The following is a 6,865-nucleotide window of genomic DNA, read 5'->3' on the forward strand; positions in this document are numbered from 1 at the left end:
CTAGTCAGGAATAGAATGGTAGCAGAAGGTCGAGAAGATTGAGAAGGAAGGAACGGGAACAGAAAGCAGTGGACATGGAAATGAAGGAACAGTGAAGTCTGAGACGATTGATTGACATTTTGCAAATGAAGTATTTACTGTATGGTTCTCACATTTTATTAAAATGTTCTGTAATTTTGTGTCCAAATATGTTCGATTGTCCCAACTTGTGTTCTTGTTCACTACATTACGATGCCCATGCACCCATAGAGACTGCTCACTAGCATTTCATAACTGTAACGGCGGACAAATATAAACCCTTACAAATTATACAAAATCCATATCGGTTGCATAGGGTAGTGGCTATTTGAATTCATTAGCTCAGTTGATAATGCGTTGGTTTGTAAAGAGATATATACTAGATTCGTATCTAAACTTGAAGATGATTATTAAGCTTAAGAGTCACAAATATGACAAACAGCTCTACCCATATTCCATTGTTTCTACTGTCTGTTTTTAATAAACTAAAAAATAACTTTTAGAACCAGCAGCTCGATTGTACATTTTGTGTTAAGGATATTCTACAGTAGCTAACTGTATAGTATTGTATAGAGGTATTACTATTGCTATTAGATAAGTAGATATGAGATATCTTTTGTATAGTCAACCGAAAATTACCAGGGAACAAATCAATCTAGTCTATTTTTTATCCTTGATACAGAAAAACAGAAAGTTTTATTTGAAATGTACTGAATATTTAATAAAAATTCCATTAATAATTTAGTCATTTACTTTCGAGACAATGCCAGATGGGAGTACATCATATCAAATGTAAATTTTATATCACCAAGTAACTCATTCCAAACTTTTGTTTTAATTCATTATTTATTTCAATACATGAACGACATGCATACAAACAAACATGATACAAACCGGAAAAGTGTTTAAAAGTATTTTGTTGTGATCACGAACACTTTATCAGTGTGTGTGTGTGTATACACAAATATTCACGGGATCGTACACAGTGAGCGTGAATCCGGGAATTCATTCAAGTCGGGGTTGAACTTCAATTAATAGTAACTAGTGTCACTTTATACTCATGTACTTATTATGAATAATGAATCACTGTGTGACATTACGAAGACAATCATTTTTTTAAAATAACTAGTTAATAAAACATGATTATGAAATTGTGGTTGTTATGAAAATTATTCCTACCTTTGTTTAAATCTAGGCAAACTTATACTTCGTAAGGTGATTACCTATTCAAGTTTTATTATTTATTTAATAAATATGTAAAAACACGAAGTTCAACGAAGGAATCTCTTTTCAACGAATTTATTATCAAGCTGTACAATCGTATTTATCTGAAATTTTTTTGTTAAAGTACCAATTTCGTGAGGAAATGTGAACACAAATAACCAAGATGACGTAATAGAAAGATTATAATACTAGATTACGCAATACGAGTAATAACAATAGATTTAGTGAATATAATAAGATGATTAAAATGTTTTTTGGTACCATACTTAAAAGTCATCAAAGATCATAGAGGTGTAAAAATAAATAAGGTGATATGATAAGTATTTATGAATAAAGTAATGAGAATATAGGACGTAAGTAAAGAGGAATGCAGTAATAATAATAATAATTAAGGCCACGATAACGATAAGGTGTACTTCTTTTGTACGCATAGTTCTGGTTTAAGCTCATAGATGGTAAGAGTTTTGGCTATTTTTAAGAGTTGGATAAAATGACATCTAGGTAGATTTCAACGAATCATATAAACAACCTTAAAATTAAACTATGGATCCGTAGAATGATTACAGTCGATTAGGTGTTAAAGTATAGAACTCCTAACTGCTTTCTTTTTCACTCTTGTAGAACCAAACTGGAATATGTTCCCGTATCCGAGTTGAAAGAGAGCGCTGGCTACGGCCAATGTACCTTGCTCCATAAGAGCAGGTGAACTGGTAGATGCACATAGAGGCGACCAGACGCGGAAGCTTATCCTTTATAAATACAGAAAATAATTTCTTACTAGTGAAGGTTATTCGCAGTTTACCCGCATTAAATGTTCTTTTAATCGTCGTAATCTAGTATTATAATCTTTCTATTACGTCATCTTGGTTATTTGTGTTCACATTTCCTCACGAAATTGGTACTTTAACAAAAAAATTTCAGATAAATACGATTGTACAGCTTGATAATAAATTGGCAGAAAAGAGACTCCTTCGTTGAAACTCGTGCTTTTTAATTTTTAATATTATATACTTACTTATATATCTTCCAACTATTTGAATTTTGTAGCTTACTTACTTACTTACGCTTGCTACCCCCAATGGAGCATAGGACGCCGACCAGCATTTTCCAACCCACTCTTTCCTGGGTCTTCCTTTCTAGTTCCATCCAAATGTTTCTCATTCTTCTCATATCTGTTTCCATTTCTCGGCTTAATTTCTTCCTTGGTCTTCCTCTTCTCCTTTGACCTTGAGGATTCCAAGTAAGAGTTTGCCTTGTGACGCAGTTGAGTGTTTTCCTCAATGTATGTCCTATTCATTTTCAGCGCTTCTTCTTGATTTCTTCCTATGCTGGGATCTGGTTTGTTCTCTCCCACAGTAGGTTGTTGCTGATAGTATCTGGCCAACAGATCTGAAGTATTTTGCGTAGACAACTGTTAATAAATAGTTGTGTCTTCTGGATGATGGCTTTCGTGAATTTGTAACGGTTATCTTTAATTTTTTGTACATTGGTTCATCTTCCTACTTCAATAATCAATTCACTGTAGAGAGAAAATTTAATCTCACTTAATCAACCAAGCTTAATTCAGATAGTTAAAAGTATTAAGCTAGTCAGTATTATGTATTCTAGTTCCTTTTTAGAAAATAACAGTAATTCTCAACTTTGATGCCTATCAGAAATAGTCAAAATTATAACTGAATATTACTTTTTGAGTAACACAACTGAAGCAGGTGATCCATGTTTAAATTTTGAGTGTTTTTATCTAATCAATTTATGAAAGGCAAACCCTGTTTTCCATCAGACATTAATAAACGGGCATTACTTAATCTTTGGCGAATAAATTGATTTGTTTTTTAATTATGACTTCTGTTATAATCCTTCTAACATTAGTTTAATCTTACTTACTGCATTTTCCTTTTCATGCGACGACTTTTTAGCATATATAGTAAGTGACTTGGTTGAACTACTACTGGTGAGCATAAATCAAACTTACCATACATTTAATATTAGATACCACTATATTTTTTCCACTCGCCAATATATGCATTAGGCTATTTGAGTTTAAATTACAGAGTTCCTTTATCAATATGAAGACCATACGTTCAGTACTTCATTTGGAAATCCTCAATGTCTCAAACTCCATTGTTTCTTCATTGTCACAAAAATTACTCTTTGTTCCCGTTCTCTTCAATTCGATCTTATCAATCTTCTGCTGCCAGGCATTCCACTTGTGATTGACGTTATATACTACTTATGTCGACATAAGTAGTATACACCATAGGCTCACAGTAAATTTATCACTACTTTTTAATGCAAACTATAAAAAATTTCTCCCAGTAGATTATTCGTAATTTATTGAGAAAATTTTTTTCCTTTATTAATTTGTTTTCATTATCGATCGTCATAAAGAAGAAAACAAATTAGTTCAGGCGAAAAAATTTAAGGTTTTGAATTTCTTTGATGAATGTCAGTCAGTCAGTCAGCTACAACGTAGGACCAGGCACATATATGCATCGGTCCAAGTTGCCATACCTCGTTAGCACAACAAGATGAACACCGGATTCATAGAAGTAATTAATTTAGTGGTGGTAGTATATAAAGAAAGGTTGTATATAAGGATATAGTATAGGAAGGAAGACAGATATGAAGCAATTTTAATCTCATAGTTTAAGGGAAGATAAAGAGTGTATACACCTACGCCATTGTGATCGATTCTGAGCCATGTCACCTAGAGTCTCCAACCATTGGTTACGATAGTCACGCGGACCCCAACCAGGTAGTCTGCATCTGCCAACATGGCTCAGACTAGAAGTTAGTGACCTCAAACACTGATGTCATGTTTTGGTTTGGCCGCCCCTAACTCTCTTCCAACCATCCCCAATACTAGTCATCATAGCGCGTCGTGGTAATCGGTGTTCAGGCATACGTAACACATGGCCCAACCATCTCAGTCGATGAAGATTCATCACCTCATCAACTGATTTACCATCGTTCCCTAATACCCTGCGTCTAACCTCACTATTACTTACCCGGTTATCCCAGCAGATGCGAGCAATATTTCTAAGGCATCTGTGGTCAAATACTAGTAACCTACGAGTATCTTCTACTCTTAATAGCCATGTTTCACAGCCGTAAAGTAGAACAGAACGAACTGATGCGCAGTATACTCGTCCCTTAATTGATAGACGGATATCTCGTCTACGCCATAGGTGACGTAAGTTGGCAAAAGCCAAACGAGCTTTTTGAATCCGTACAGAGATTTCGTCAGACACCAACCCATTAGGGCTGATCAGACTTCTAAGATAAGTGAAGTTGTCGACGCGTTCGACTACTTCACTCCCTATCCTTAGTTCGGGTGTTGACGCAGGCCAGTCCTGGAGTAACAATTTACATTTGGATGGGGAGAAACGCATCCCAAACATCCTGGCATTATTACTGAGTTCCAACAGAAGACTCTGCATTTTGCCAGCGTCTTCACCAAACAGGACTATGTCATCTGCGTATTCTAAGTCGATAAGTGAACCTCCTGGTAGGAGATCAATTCCTGTAAATTCAGTCGAAGAGAGTGTTATTTCCAGCAACAGGTCTATAATGAAGTTAAACAAAAAAGGGGATAGTGGACAGCCTTGACGTTGAGGTTGTAAAATCATATGACAGTCCGCCATAAGCTCTCACTCGACTAGTAATGTTCTAGTAAAGAACCTTCACAAGGTTTATGTACTTCTCAGGTACACCTTTCAATGACAGGCACTGCCACAGAACCTCTCGGTCTACAGAGTCAAATGCTGCTTTCAAGTCAAGAAAAACTATCATTGTCGGACGCCGATAAACGTGTCTGTGCTCTAAAACTTGACGAATGGTGAATATGTGGTCGATACAGCCACGACCAGGTCTGAAGCCAGCCTGATTTTCTCGTGTTTGCAGTTCACGAGTCTTAGTTAGGCGCCTGATAATTATTGAGGCTAGTATTTTAGATACTATGTTAGTCAGACTAATCCCTCTATGGTTATCGCAGGATGATTTTGACCCCTTTTTATATATTGGGACAATCAGTGATTGTGACCAGTCGGATGGGATTACATCCGTCTCCCAGATTTTAGCCAGAATATTAGTCAACCTAATCGCTAAAATTGGACCACCATATTTAAAGACCTCTGGAGCCAATCCATCTGGACCAGCTGCTCTTCCTCGTTTCAGATTAACTATAGCCTTTTGAACTTCAAGTAGGGTCGGGGGGCCTACTTCAATGTTCCATTCAGGTTTTCTGGGAATAGTGGGTAGTTGTGCAGTAGCTGAAGGCCAGCTAAACTGTTCCTTAAAGTGTTCCGCCCATCGTTCTAAACGTTTGGGTTGAGAGCAGATAAGGGTTCCGTCTTTTTCGGAGATTGTCTCACTTACACTTGACTTCTTAATTCCAGTTTCTTTTATTAGTCTGAATAGTTGCCTGGTGTTGCCTACAGCCGCTGCCTTTTCCATCTCTTTTGCTTTCGTTGCCCACCACTGCTCACGATCGTTCCTTAGACTTTTACTTAACCTAGATCTAATTTGTTTACGCTCTTCGTCATGTTCAGAGCCTGATGGGATGAGTTTACGCGAATCCATCAGTGAAATAGATTTAAAAGAAATCCATTGGTTTTTTGGAGCCCTATGGTTTAAATGACTAATAGATGTTATTGCTGTTTCCACAGCTGTTCGTATGTCTTTCCAAGCAGTATCTGGGTCAGTCTTGTTTACAGAACTGCCTAGATGTGAACTCAGTTGTTTCTGGAATTCGCATTTGGCTTTTTCGTCCTCCAGTTCAATCCTAATGGGTCTTCTTAGTGTACTTTTCCTGCGTCCATTGAGGCGCAGACAAATGCGCGCTCGTATTAAAGCGTGATCAGAGTCTAAACAAGTATTCCAATACGAGCGACAATCTTCTATTGAGCCTCTCCAACGATGACTGATGACAATATGGTCTATTTGAGTCCATCGTTGGTTTGGTGCAGGTGGTCGCCATGTTAGACGATGTCTCTCCTTATGTTTAAAATTAGTGCTTGCCAAAAAATAAACGATTGTCTGAGCATAGTTGCAACAGACGATCACCATTATCGGTTCGTTGAGCCGGAATACTAAAACACCCACCTAAATGTCTTTCTGTTTGATTTAAGCTGCCTACCTGGGCATTAAAGTCACCCGCTACGACTACTATGTCTGAGCGCTTAGCTTTCTGAAGAAGCTCAGAGAGCTTTCTGTAAAAGTCATCTTTCACCTCATCATGGCTGCAGTCAGTGGGAGCGTAGGCAGAAACGACGAAAAGACAACGACTTGTGTCCCTATCCTTCCGAGTTCTTATGGAGCCATTTAGCCGAACAGCACACAGGCGACTGTTAGCGGGGATCCATTCTAGTAGTGCCTGTTCTGCCCTTGTACTTAGTGCTATGCCTACACCTGCAAGTCCGCGAGAACTAGCCAACGGGTCGCCAGATACACGGAGGGTGTATTTCGTTGGCTGTCCATTTTGGCGAGGTGAGGTCAAGTGAATGACCACACTGGGATCCTGTATGCGTGTTTCGGAGACACAGCATACATCAATGGTACGAGATTCTAGGGTTTTAGCTAAGGAGGCCTGTTGACCGATTTGGCATAGGGTACGTACGTTGAA

This window comes from Schistosoma mansoni, chromosome W, assembly GCF_000237925.1.
Source record: "Schistosoma mansoni strain Puerto Rico chromosome W, complete genome".
Taxonomy (NCBI): domain Eukaryota; kingdom Metazoa; phylum Platyhelminthes; class Trematoda; order Strigeidida; family Schistosomatidae; genus Schistosoma; species Schistosoma mansoni.